The following is an 11,782-nucleotide window of genomic DNA, read 5'->3' as shown; positions in this document are numbered from 1 at the left end:
GTTGGTTACAGTCATGTCCAAATTATCTGCATCCCTGAATTTTCCCAGAAAATGCACCATTTCTCCCAGAAAATTGTTGCAATTACAAATGTTTTGGTATATACATGTTTATTTCCTTTATGTGCATTGGAACAACATAAAAAAACCAGGGAAAAAATGCCAAATCTGACATCATTTCACACAAAACTCAAAAACCGGGCTAGACAAAATTATTGGCACCCTCAACTTAATATTTGATTTCACGCCCTTTGGAAAAAATAACTGAAATCAAGCGAATCCTATAACCATCAACAAGCCTGTTACACCTCTCAACTGGAATTTCCGACCACTCTTCTTTTGCAAACTGCCCAAGGTCTCTCAGATTTGAAGGGCGCCTTCTCCCAATAGCAATTTTGAGATCTCTCCATAAGTGTTCAGTTGGATTTAGATTCGGACTCATTGCTGGCCACTTCAGAATTCTCCAGCGCTTTGTCTTAAACCATTTCTGGGTGCTTTTAGAGGTACAGTATGTTTGGAGTCATTGTCCTGCTGGAACACCCATGACCTCTGACACAGACCCTGCTTTCTCACACTGGGCCCTACATTGCGCCCCAATATCTTTTGGTAGTCTTCAGATTTCATGATGCCTTGCACACAGTCAAGGCATCCAGTGCCAGAGGCAGCAAAACATCCCCAAAACATCCTAGAACCTCCACCATGTTTGATTGTAGGTACTGTGTTCTTTTCTTCGTAGGCCTCATTCCGTTTCTGTAAACAGTAGAATGATGAGCTTTACCAAAAACCTCTACCTTGGTCTCATCTTTCCACAAGACGTTCGCCCAGAAGGGTTTTGGCTTCCTCAAGTACATTTTGGCAAACTCCAGTCTGGCTTTTTTATGTTTCTATGTCAGCAATGGGGTCCTCCTGGCTCTCCTGCCATAGAATTTCATTTCGTTCAGATGCAGATAATCGAGCTGACACTGTTGCACCCTTAGTCTGCAGAACAGCTTTAATATGTTTTGAAGTTGATTGGGGCTGTTTATCCACCATTCAAACTATCCTTTCAGGCTGCAATTCATTTATCAATTTTTCTCTTCTGTCCACGTCCAGGGAGATTAGCTACAGTGCCATGTGCTGTGAACCTCTTGATTATGTTGTGCGCAGTGGACAAAGGAACATGAAGATCTCTGGAGATGGACTTGTAGCTCTGAGATTGTTGATATTTTTCCACAATTTTTGTTCTCAAGTCCTCAGGCGATTCTCTGGTCTTCTTGCCTGTTCTCCAGTACCGTGTGGCACGCTCAGGCGCGCAACAGAAAGGTTGAGTCAACTTTTCTCCATTTAAACTGGCTTCGAGGTGTGATTGCTATATTACCAACACCTGTTTCTTACTGAAGGTAAGTTCAAACGAGCATCATAAGCATCATATGCTTGAAATAAAACGATTTACCCACAATTTTGACAAGGTGCCAATAATTTTGTCTGGTCCATTTTTGGAGTTCTGTGTGACATGATGTCAGATTTGGCGTTTTTTCTCTGTTGTTTTGTGTAGTTCCAATGCACATAGAGGAAATTACATGTGTATGCCAAAACATTTGTAATTGCAACAAGTTTCTGGGAGAAATGATTGCATTTTCTGGGAAAATTCAGGGTGCCGATATTTATTACATGACTGTATATAGGCTGATCTGTGAAATTACCTGTCAAAGATATTATATATTTAAGTTATATTATTTCTAGTACTACTACAGTCAGTTTTGGTTTTCATGTTACAAAAAAGTAGCAGCACTAAAGAAAGTACAGATAAGGGCAACTAAACTAATTTCAGGACTGCAAAGTATGAGATATGAGGGAAACATTGATAGAGTTAAACCTTTTTAGTTTAAGCAAATGGGTATTAAGTGACATGATTTAAGACTGAATTGGTGGATCCCAGTATTTATTTAAAGTAAATGCTTTAACAAGAATGCTGGTTCACAGATGGAAACTGGTCCAAAGGTTAGATTTTGCACAAACATTACAGTATGTTTCTACACTGAGAGGACCATAGACACATACAATAAATTACCAATTAATGTGGTAGACTGTACAACTTTGGGAACCTTCAAAACTTGATCTGATGTTATTTTGAAGAAATTAGTTGAATAGGACTAAAAAGAAAAGGAAGAAAGTGGAAAAAGGTCATTATTATGGTGAAGTAGTTATGTATACATTTTTTCATCTTTTCATTTCCTTGACCTCATAACTGGCGTAATAACAGTAACACTACATTTTTATTTTGTTCCTTTTGTACTGTATACAATAAATTGCAATAACTATTTGTACCTGTGATTTGAACTTGAAAGCACATCCTAATGAGATATAGTATAATGAAAGTGTTGTGAAATGTACTTAAGTTTTCTTATCATTGCCCTATATATGTATATCAATTGAGCAATTTGTTTACTGCAAAAGGTGTTCTAAAGGTATGCCAATAGACAAATAAAAATGCATGGGTGTTCTTTACCTCAACATTAGAGAAGACAAGATGAAGTTTGGTCAGCATATTTTTATATACCAGTTAGTGCTGCTGCCTCACAATTTAAATATCAGACTGGGTTACAGTTTGTCTGGATTTTAAATGTTCTTCCTATGTGTAGGAGGTGTTGTTCTTTGGGTCCTGTTATTTTCCAGAGTCATCCAAATCATCCAGATGTGTAACTCTAAATTAGCCATGTACAAGTGAATGTGAGTGACTGTGCAAGTCTACTCCTCTCTTTAGTCTGAATCTGCTGGGATGTAATTTGTATTTTATACTAAGTAGTGGTAATATAATTTTATACATTTTCTAATGTTATTACAGCTTTTCATTTTTTTGTGTAGGTACTTGACAGAATCATATGGTACAGGCCAAGACATTGGCGAAAGAATAGTTGAGGGTAAGTGTAATAATAATGCAGTTTCAACTGTCACAGCTTGAATGGGAGACTTGTAGTTTAAAGTGTACAAATTATTTCCCTGTACCAAAATAAATTCAGTGACATTTCAGTTTATCAATTTTTATATCTGTCTGTCCAATGCTGTTAAGTAAGTATTTCCACTGAGAGGTATGATATTTGGGTTATAATAAACATAACAGTAAATTTACATTAAATGAGGACTTAGTAGTTGACTCATCTCCAAGAGCTTCCTGATTTCATTGTTTTTTGTTTCCTGTGATTGATAGGTCAATAGTTTATATTTGTTTTGTAAACTTTTCTTCTCTATCCATTTTTAAAAGTCCATGTACCTTCAGGACTCTATGTAGAAAAGCAAATTTTGTCACTTTACAAATGTGTGTAGCTGTATGGCTTCCATGATGAAGAAATATATATAAGAAGAAGCAACAAAGGGTTACTCCCAATACAGTAATCCCTCCTCGATCACAGGGGTTGCGTTCCAGAACCCCCGCCATAGATGAAAATCCGCGAAGTAGAAACCATATGTTTGTGTGGTTATTTTTATATATTTTAGTCAAAAGTTTAAACTGTGCTCCATGACAAGACAGAGATGACAGTTCTTTCTCACAATTAAAAGAATGCAAATATATCTTCTCTTCAAAGGAATGCGTGTCAGGAGCAGAGAATGTCAGAGAGAGAGAGGGAGAGAAAAGCAAACAATCAAAAAATCAATACGTGCTTTTGGGCTTTTAAGTATGCCAAAGCACCGCGATAAATCGGCATTTTTAGAGGAGTGTCCGTATCCTCTAGGCCAGGGGTCTCCAAACGTTTCAGCCTGAGGGCCGCATTAACTATCAAACAGCAGTTTGGGGGCTGACTACACACTCAAGGTCCAAATAAAAAAGAATCAAAACATAGATGTTGTTTTTATTTATTTATTTATTTATTTATTTAATAATTTTTTATTCAGCTATTATTTAATAACACATTGATACACTACACCTGAACATCTGTATTAGTGGGAATGGTGAAATTGTTTCCTGGATGCCAAAATAGCAGACATTTCTGGCTTTAGATTTGATGTCCCTAACATCAACAATGACCTGAGATTATCATCAGACAAGTTTGTTCTCAAATTGTTCTTCACGTATTTCATTCTTGAAAATGTTTGTTCACACAAATATGTTGTTCCAAATATTGAAAGGTACCTTGATGCAAAAGTTTTGACATTAGGAAAGTCTTCCTTGGGCAAAACTGGTAAAACCCACCAGTCCTTTGAACTTGTCCTAAGGAAGTCATTTGCTTACAACTCAATGACCTCCAGCTGCAGTTTATCTGGGCAACTAGCCACATCTGCTTCAAATGGGTTTTGAAACAGTCTCACTTCTTCTGCCTTTGAATCCAAGTCAGAAAACTGCTCCTGAAACTGCAGCTGGAGGTCTTTGATGATCTCTCATGCAAATGACGTGGGGAACGCAGTTGTTGCTTCAGCCATGAAGACCTTGCACTGCTGAAAGTGCATCAAGTTGTTGGCCTGTACTTGTTGCAAAACAAGACAGGTTTAGTTTTGAAGGCCTTTAGGTGGGTGTATAGATCAGAAACTAGATTTTTCTCTCCTTGTAGTTTTAGGTTCAGAAAATTTAAATGATTAGTTATGTCTGCAGCAAAGGCCAATTTCCATACCCACTCTTCATCAGATAGTAATGGCTGTGGCTTGCCTTTACTTTCCAGGAAGTCACCTATTTCCTTTCTTAATTCAAATACTCTGCTCATAACTTTCTCACAACTTAGCCATCTTACTGCTGTGTAATATGGTAAATCTTTCGATTCTGTGTCAGTATCTTTCAACATGTCTCCGAACTGTCTATGGTTAAGCCCATGTGACCTTATTAAATTCACCATCTTCACCACAGGATTCAGTACACTGCTAATGTCCACATATTTAGCACACAAAGCTTGCTGGTGAATAATACAGTGCAGGAACATTGGTGGTGGAATTTTTTCTCATTACACATCTGCTTCACTTGTCCAACCAAGCCTTTCTTTATGCCACTCATGTTCTTTCCTCCATCAACAGTCAGGCAACTGAGGTTAGTCCAGTCCAAGTTATAATCAGCAAATGTTTTTTTTAGTTCATTGAATATATCCTCTCTGGTAACAGTGCCATACATGCTATGTAGGGAAGCCAGCTCTTGTGTTCTGTTCATGTCTTCATCCACACCTCTAATGAACACAAGCAGTTGAGAGGTGAAACAGCTGTCCAGCGATTCATCCATTGCAATTGAAAAATGGTGAAACTTGCTTGCATTTTTAAGCTATTTAAGTCACGATGTTTTCACCCATGTCTGCAACACGGGCAATGGTATTTGCACCCAAAGCTACATTTTTAAATTGTTTCGACTTTTCTGGGCAAAGTTCCTCAGCCACCTCCAACAAACATTCCTTCACTACTTCACCATCTGTAAACGGTTTGCCACTTTTAGCCAGGACGTAGGCAACTTTATAACTGGCCTTAGTTAAGGATTCATTTTCATTTGAGGATTTACTGAACAATGCCCTCTGAGATGTGAGTTGATTTTGTAATTTAGAAAATTTTTCGGCACGAACTTTACCCTCCAACTGTGCATATTTCTCCTGATATTTGCTTCGATGATGACGGCGAAGATTGTATTCTTTCATCACAGCCACGGTTTTGTTGCAAATCACACACAATGGTTTCTTGCCGGATTAAATGAAGAAGTATTTCAAACTCCATTCTTCTTGAAATTGCTAACACTTATCGTCTGTTTTTCTTTTCCTCTTCTCGGCCATCGTTGAGCACTAAAATAAAGTGTCTTCAACATGAATAAATAGTGAAACTGAAAGTATCTTGCACACAATATCGCTCAAAAAACCTGATTATGCAAACTAATTTCGTCGCAATTATAGCTACAAATGACCCAAAACAATTTTTTAAAATTCTTATGATTTCTTAAGTTAAACTTACCTGAATGTAGTCTGCAAATATATCCACTTATGGTAGAGAGATTGTTGCTTTTAATGTTTCCTCTTCAGAATATTCGGAAAATTCTTGTTAAACTAATGACATTCCCAATACTTTATACACACTGGTAAGTAATTACAAGGAAATTATCACTAAATATGTTTCGAATTAGGCGCTAACTGACACCAACATCTCCTCATCGCAGCAGTCAATCGCAACTGGCAAACTGATCAAAATAATCAAGTCTTGAACAAGCAGCAAACCATTTAAAAACTCTGCCACTAGATGGTGTTATATCATCTCATTGACTGTGAGCAGAAGTACTGTAGAAAAGTAAGCAGTGAATAAGGTTTTACAATGTAGTGATCGGTTGAAAACATAACACACTACTGCGCGCCTCTATTTTAATTCAGTAAAAACGTAACATCCACGTAAGCAGTGGCTGATTTTGGCAGGATACACATAAATTTCCGTAATTTTTTTCCGTAGATAAAGTCTCCACGGGCCGGATGAGAGGGCCTCGCGGGCCATAATTTGGAGACCCCTGCTCTAGGCAAACAGCCTCTGTGCAAACAGCCCCTCTGCTCACACCCCCTCCGTCAGGTGCAGAGAATGTCAGAGAGAGTGAGAGAGACAGAGAAAAGCAAACAATCAAGCACCATGCGGGAAGCATATCTCGTATATCATTGAGGAGTTTTAGTTAATACGTAATACATGCTCTAATTGGGTAGCTTCTAAGCCATCCGCCAATAGCGTCCCTTGTATGAAATCAACTGGGCAAACAAACTGAGGAAGCATGTACCATAAATTAAAAGACCCATTGTCCGCAGAAATCCGTGAATCAGCGAAAAATCTGTGATATATATTTAGATATGCTTACATTTAAAATCCGTGATGGAGTGAAGCCGCGAAAGTCGAAGCGATATAGTGAGGGATCACTGTATACTGTAACAAGATTCCTTGCTAGTTGACTTAATGATTAACAATACAGTGCTTTACATTTACTTGTACTTGCGTTGTGCTAAATAGAAAATGAAAAACTTTAGCTAACGTGGACCCATGAAAAATTATAAGTCTAGGGGGTCCTGAGGCTAAGAGACTGTTCAGGCCAAACAGACATTCTAATTAACTTAAATGTGTCAGGGTTATTCATTAGTATCTATATATGACGAAACATATGGTTTGGTGCACCATGTATCATCTTAATTATAGCATTTTTCATCCTTTTTAGCACTGAAGGTGGCTGCAATTTACTTTAGCAAGGTACTGTAGCAGTGGTGCACAGCACCACCAAAGGATATTGGAAAGAAAAAAAAGACAGAATTAATATGAATAATTATGTTATTAAAGCTTAGTAGTAAATGTTTATTGTTCTAAGAAACATCCACAAAATGCATTGATGTTATATAATCATTAACTAATTGTTTTGTTTCTACTACATTCTAATTTACTTAATTATATAATTTCTGTCATTTTTGTCAATCATGCAAGTAATTATAAAATAATTTGTGTGTTATGGTGTACTGTACATTGCTTGCAATTTTTGTAGTTTTAGATTATTTTTTCCATATTTTGAAAGCTTGAGATAATTTGAGAAAATCAGAGTACCGCAGTTCCTTATTAATATTGCCTACCAATTTTCTCTGTAGTGAAAAAAATGTTATCCTCTTCCACTTCTATTGCAGTTTTTTTACACTTATTATTTTTAGGTCATCAACTAAAATCTAATATTACAAAAAGGACATCCAAATGAATAAATAACACATTTTAAAAATTATTTCATTTATCAAATTAACATAATTATCTAACACCACTATGTACAAAAGTAATTCCCCCCTAGTTAATTCTGCCCATTGAAAAGGATATTTAAAATCAGCTGATTAAAAGAGCTAGGTTTGATTATAGACTGCTTTGCTCTATTTAAACTTTAACAATACTGAGCCCTAACTTTTGACTGGCCTGGTCAAAATCTTGACTTAAACCAAATACAAATGCTGTGGCAGGGCCTGAAAAAAGCAGTTCACGCTTTAAAATACTAAGTGTTTTTGATATAAAGAAGATATGCAAGAGGAAATTGACTATAATTATCCATAGTATTGTTGAGAATTGATATTGAATTATAGAAAGTATTTGGTTGCATTCTTTATCATTCAAGGTGACAGTAATTACCCATTTTCACTGTAAGGGGACCAATTACCTTTACACACAGCAATTACCTTCTCAGGTAGTACTGGCTGGTATTGGATAACTTTGTTAGTTTAATAAATGACATGTTATAAAAAATTATGTGGTAATTAAGATGGCTTTTATTTTATATAAATCATAACCAAAATTTATCTGAAGATCTGAAAATATTTACTGTCAAAAAGTTGCAATAATGGAGTAAATAAAGAAGCAACAAATTACCTTTTTATAGCTTTGGGTCTAGAGTCCTCCAGGAGGATAAATACAGTGATGCTTGAAAGTTTGTGAACCCTTTAGAATTTTCTGTATTTCTGCATAAATATGACCTAAAACATCATCAGATTTTTACTCAAGCCCTAAAAGTAGATATATAGAAACCAGTTAAAAAAAAAAGATCGAATATTACATATTTGTGAGTGGCAAAAGTATATGAGCCTTTGCTTTCAGTATCTGGTGTGACACCCCAAACCCCGTCTCCCCCCCACCCACTTTGCAGAAATAACTGCAACTAAACGTTTCCGGTAACTTTTGATCATTCCTGCACACCGGCTTGGAGGAATTTTAGCCCATTCCTCCATATAGAACAGCTTCAACTCTGGGATGTTGGTGGGTTTCCTCACATTAACTGCTCACTTCAGGTCCTTCCACAACATTTTGATTGGATTAAGGTCAGGACTTTGACTTGGCCATTCCAAAGCATTAAGTTTATGCTTCTTTAAACATTCTTTGGTAGAACGACTTGTGTGCTTAGGGTCGTTGTCTTTCTGCATGACCCACCTTCTCTTGAGATTCAGTTCATGGACAGATGTCCTAACATTTTCCTTTAGAATTATCTGATATAATTCAGAATTCATTGTTCCATCAATGAAGGCAAGCTGTCCTGGCCCAGATGCAGCACAACAGGCCTAAACCATGATACTATCACCACCATGTTTCACAGATGGGGATAAGGTTCTTATGCTGGAATGCAGTGTTTTCCTTTCTCCAAACATAACGCTTTTCATTTAAACCAATAAGTGCTATTTTGTTCTCATCCGTCCACAAAACATTCTTCCAATAGCCTTCTGGTTTGTCCATGTGATCTTTAGCAAACTGCAGACGAGCAGCAATGTTTTTTTTGGAGAGCAGTGGCTTTCTCCTTGCAACCCTGCCATGCACACCATTGTTTTTCAGTGTTCTCCTGGTGGTGGACTCATGAACATAAACATTAGCCAATGTCAGAGAGGCCTTCAGTTGTTAGAAGTTACCCTGGGGTCCTTTGTGACCTCGCCAACTATTACGCCTTGCTCCACGAGTGATCCTTGTTGGTCGACCACTCCTGGGGAGGGTAACGATGGTCTTGAATTTCCTCCATTTGTACGCAATCTGTCTGACTGTGGATTGGTGGAGTCCAAACTCTTTAGAGATGGTTTTGTAACCTTTTCCAGCCTGATGAGCATCAACAACTCTTTTCTGAGGTCGCTCAGAAATCTCCTTTGTTCGTGCCATGATGCACTTCCACAAACATGTGTTGTGAAGAGCAGACTTTGATAGATCGGTTCTATAAATAACACAAGGTGCCCACTCACACCTGATTGTCATCCCATTGATTTAAAAAGCGCTGACTCTAATTTCACCTTCAAACTAGCTGCTAATCCTAGAGGTTCACATACTTTTTGCCACTCACAAATATGTAATATTTGATCATTTTCCTCAATAAATAAATGACCAAGTATAATATTTTTGTCTCATTTATTTAACTGGTTTCTCTTTATATACTTTTAGGACTTGAGTGAAAATCTGATGATGTTTTAGGTCATATTTATGCAGAAATACAGAAATTCTAAAGGGTTCACAAACTTTCAAGCACAACTGTACATATAGCTGACTAATTTTCATTCAGTTGCTTTACATTGGCAAATCCATACTTAGAGAGCTGTATTATATTACTGTGCATATTTCAAATTATCCAAAACACATTATTCTTCCTAGCCTTTAGATATTGCTGTATTATGATTCACAAGAACATATACCGACATTCTCCTGGACTCGACAAGAGTTCACAAAGTGGCAAGATACTTCCAAAACATGGAGGAGGTTTCTATACATGTTTATTTAAAATAAATAATTAAAAAGACAACTTAAACTGCCAGTCTTATATATCCATTTCAGTCTTAAACGGTGATCCTAATTTAATATTGTTTGTTTGATTTTTTACCATTACTTATTTGGCAAAGAGTATAGCATTTCACTTGGACTGTATTGACATCCATATTTGCTGTGTTGTATGAGATATTTTTAATGCTTCATCTTTGCTACCACTCTCATTAAAGTTATCCCAGATGTGAGATCCATTTTGAGCAATTTTTTAAGCATTTCTTTAAAATATGACAGCCTTACGTGAATGCATGTCTTCTCTGCTTTTTTTTTTTGCCACCAGAGAAATCTTTAATCTTAGCCCTTTCGCTTTTTCTGTTTGATTTCATATTTGTAATTTATTGAAGGAAATATTTGTAGAGAAACAGTAAAAATGGGAAATATTATATAGTGTACTGTGTATAGTACATATAATGTTTATCGCATAATAATTTATTTTTTATTGTTTTAAAATTCATTTCTTTTTTCTTCTCGTTTTTCCAGCCAATCCTTTGCTGGAAGCTTTTGGAAATGCTAAAACAGTGCGAAACAACAACAGTAGTCGATTTGGGAAATTTGTAGAAATTCATTTTAATGAAAAGGTAAGAAATATTTATTATTAGGACAATGAAGAAATGTAACCATAATTTTTAAATATTTTTTTGTTTCCTGCAGAATTCTGTTGTAGGAGGATTTGTGTCACATTATCTTTTGGAGAAATCCAGGATCTGTGTGCAGAGTAAGGAAGAGCGAAACTATCATATATTTTACCGGTTATGTGCTGGTGCTTCTGAAGATATTAGAGAAAAATTTCATTTGAACTCTCCTGATAACTTCAGAGTAAGTATTTACTGTATGGTGGAAGTCTAGTTAATATATATTTGTGCACCATATGGCCACAACGTTGTGGACACATGACTATCACACCTATATGGGTTTGTTGGACATCCCATTACAAAACCTTGGACATTATTGAATTGTTTCCCCACCTTTTTGCGGCTATAACAGTCTTCATTCTTCTGACAAGGTTTTCCGCAGGATTTTGGAATGTGCCTGTGGGAGTTTATGCCCATTTAGCCAAAAGAGCCTTTGAGAGGTCAGGTGCTGATATTTGACAAGAAGACCTGGCTCACAACCAACATTATAACTCATCCCAAAGGTATTTAATAGGATTGAGGTCAGGGCTCCATGTCTTCATAGTCCTGGCTATGTGCATTGGGGCACAATCATGTTGGAACAGAAAAAAGCTTTCCCTAAACTGATGCCACAAAGTTGTATGTGCACAATTGTCTAAAATATCTTTGTATGCTGTAGCGTTACCAGTACCCTTCACTGGAATCAAGGGGCTGGCCCAAAACTGAAAACTATCATCATATCACTATCCCCACTTCATTAAACTTTATAGTAGGGACTATGCACTCCAGAAGGAAGCATTCTCCCGGCACCTACCAAACCCAAATTTCATCCATCAGACTACCAGGTAGTGAAATGTGATTCATTCACTGTAGAGAACATGCTTGCAATGTTCCAGAGTTTAATTACAGAGTGTTACAACAATCCAGCTGATGCTTGGCATTACCCATAGTAATCTTAAGCTTTTGTG

At 36.7% G+C, this 11,782-nt stretch overlaps 1 long non-coding RNA gene across 1 annotated transcript; it reads left to right on the top strand.

Moving 5' to 3' along the window:
- Nucleotides 1-2,839: 2,839 nt before the first annotated feature.
- On the top strand, nt 2,840-11,024 carry LOC120522263. Its single transcript, XR_005632331.1, has 3 exons — nt 2,840-2,897; nt 10,684-10,781; nt 10,855-11,024. It is a non-coding gene; the product is annotated as an uncharacterized LOC120522263 (long non-coding RNA).
- The last annotated feature ends 758 nt before the right edge of the window (nt 11,025-11,782 follow it).

This window comes from Polypterus senegalus, unplaced genomic scaffold (genome assembly GCF_016835505.1).
Source record: "Polypterus senegalus isolate Bchr_013 unplaced genomic scaffold, ASM1683550v1 scaffold_8210, whole genome shotgun sequence".
In the NCBI taxonomy this organism is placed as follows: domain Eukaryota; kingdom Metazoa; phylum Chordata; class Cladistia; order Polypteriformes; family Polypteridae; genus Polypterus; species Polypterus senegalus.
The sequence above is the reverse complement of the archived record's forward strand: the minus strand, read 5'-3'. Positions and strand labels throughout refer to the sequence as shown.